Source organism: Callorhinus ursinus, unplaced genomic scaffold (genome assembly GCF_003265705.2).
Source record: "Callorhinus ursinus isolate GAN/ISIS: 27379988/994484 unplaced genomic scaffold, GSC_fseal_2.0 scaffold10, whole genome shotgun sequence".
Lineage (NCBI taxonomy): Eukaryota > Metazoa > Chordata > Mammalia > Carnivora > Otariidae > Callorhinus > Callorhinus ursinus.
This window is the reverse complement of record NW_027397072.1, coordinates 51540416-51542729: the sequence shown is the minus strand read 5'-3', so window position 1 is coordinate 51542729 and position 2314 is coordinate 51540416.

Here is a 2314-nt window from a genome sequence, read left to right as displayed (position 1 = left end):
TTGGGGTTGTTGTAGTAGCTAGGGTCGAATAACCAGGATAATAAACAACCCCCAAATTGAAATGGCTTAACAGGATAAGAGTTTATTTCTATTATAGCAATCAAATGCAAGCATTGCTGATGGGGTGACTCTCCTCCTGGAATCTGCAAACTCCATGGTTCCAGAACTCTCTGCTGGACTCTCCACATCCAGCCGGGATAGGAGACTGTGTGGTGGGCGGGGTGGGGGGGAGCGGTTTTCAGGGCTAGGCATGGAGTGTCCTCCATCACTTCTGCTCATATCCCATTGGCCAGAACTCAGTCCCTACAAAGGAGGTGGGAAATGCCAGGCCCAGGAGGCAGAGAAACTGAGTTGTGGAGAACATAACCACCATGTCTGCCGTTCTGTGGATATAAACACATATTGACTTTGTCTTTCACTTCGTGTTGATGGCTCACTAAGATTGTGCTTGCTTTCGGGGCGCCTGGGTGGCTCAGTTGGTTAGGCGACTGCCTTCGGCTCGGGTCATGATCCTGGAGTCCCGGGATCGAGTCCCACATCGGGCTCCCTGCTCGGCGGGGAGCCTGCTTCTCCCTCTCCCACTCCCCCCTCTCGTGCTCTCTCTCTCTCTCATTCTCTCTCTCAAATAAATAAATAAAATCTTAAAAAAAAAAAAAAGATTGTGCTTGCTTTCAGGCCATCTAGATTGGTTTATTTGGCAACAGCAAAGCATAAGTATATGCAAATAAGGTGTAAGAAGGGCCACGTGGAATGTCAGGGAGAAAGAGCTCAGCCCCATCTTGGGGGGACCTTTCTCAGAGTTTTCCTGAATTGGAATCACCTTGAAGTATTAACAATACTCAGCTCTGCTATGAATAATAGAGAAAGAGAGTGGCCAGAGCATGGATGAAACTTGAGAAAATACTGACACACACAAAAGGTAAAAATCATTTCTAGAAAAAAAGAGTGGCCCGCATAATCAGGCAGCCAGAAAGAGAGAGCCAGCAAGATAAAGACTAACAATTGGGGTCCTGGGTGGCCCATCTCAGAGACGAGGAAGCAGGTCTTAAGGACCGGAGTTGAGGAAGCCTTGAGGAAATGGAGCATTAAAATGGGAGTCCTCTCCTTAAAAAAGAGGGAGCCAGGGTGGGCATGGCCAGAGGGCAGGTGTCTGGAGACCGCCGAGAGTTGTCCCAGCCGCTGTCCCCTCCTGAGCCAGGAAGGAGCAAACAGATGAGGTGAGAGTGCAGCCCCTGCCCTCAGGGGCTCACCGTCTGGAAGGACAGACATATCTTCAACTGATTACAGCCAGACCAAGATAAATCACACAATAAGGCTGTTACTAAGCTTCTAGCAGGGCAGAAATTAGGGAAAATCGATTCTGCCAAGAGGCATGAGATGGTATTCACAGCAGGCTTTAAACGATGAATGGAATGTGTAACAGGTAGACAAGGGGACATGGCAGGAACTTGGCAGATAATGATCTGTGGAACTAAGCCATCCACTTCCAAACGCACTTAGCATCTGTTATCTCATTTAATGGCTCATAACCACACTATGTTGTTATTAGCCGCACTTTGCTGATGAGAAGACTGAGGTGTGAAGATACGCGAGGAGACTGGCCTAGAGATGGGGCCATGCCGGCATTGCGGGGGGGGCGGGCAGTGGCAAGGGCAGGGCCTCTGGAGTCAGACAGGAGCCCGGGAGTCTTCCCAGCATGGGGCCTCCAGCTACGTTGCTAGTTCTGCTCTGGGTCTCCTCACTCAGGAGATGAGGATAATAACACCAACGTTGCAGGACCGTTAGGATTATGGAAGGAAACTAGATGATATTTTCACACGGTCCCCTGGGCTTTGCAGGAAGCCAGAGAGGAGGGTTGTGAAATCTCAATTATCTAGGATATTTCTGGGCAGAAGGGTCTCCCCAGAGCCCCTCTTGCTGCCCCTAGTCAGCATTCTGGCCTTTAGAGGGGTTTCCAGCTCAGACCTTCTACCTACCCTCTTCCCCGAAGCCTATGGGGGCAGAACCACTGCTCTCCTAGGCCTCCCACTTAGAAGCACGACCTTGCCAACTCCAGCGCATCTCACCTGAGTGGCTGCAGGTCAGCGCAGGGGACCTCCATCATGGCCCACCCTTACTCAGGGCCTGCAATGGCTCCCTCTTACCAATTAAGATTGAGCTCCTCTCTTCCTGGACCACAAGCCTTCATACCCCGTCCCTCCAGCACATCTCCACACTGCCTCTTCCCAGCAGGGACCTGGGTGCTCACATTCCCGCCGCCACACTACTGCCCATGGGTTTCCTCTTTCTGGAATGCTCTCTCCCACCTCTGCTG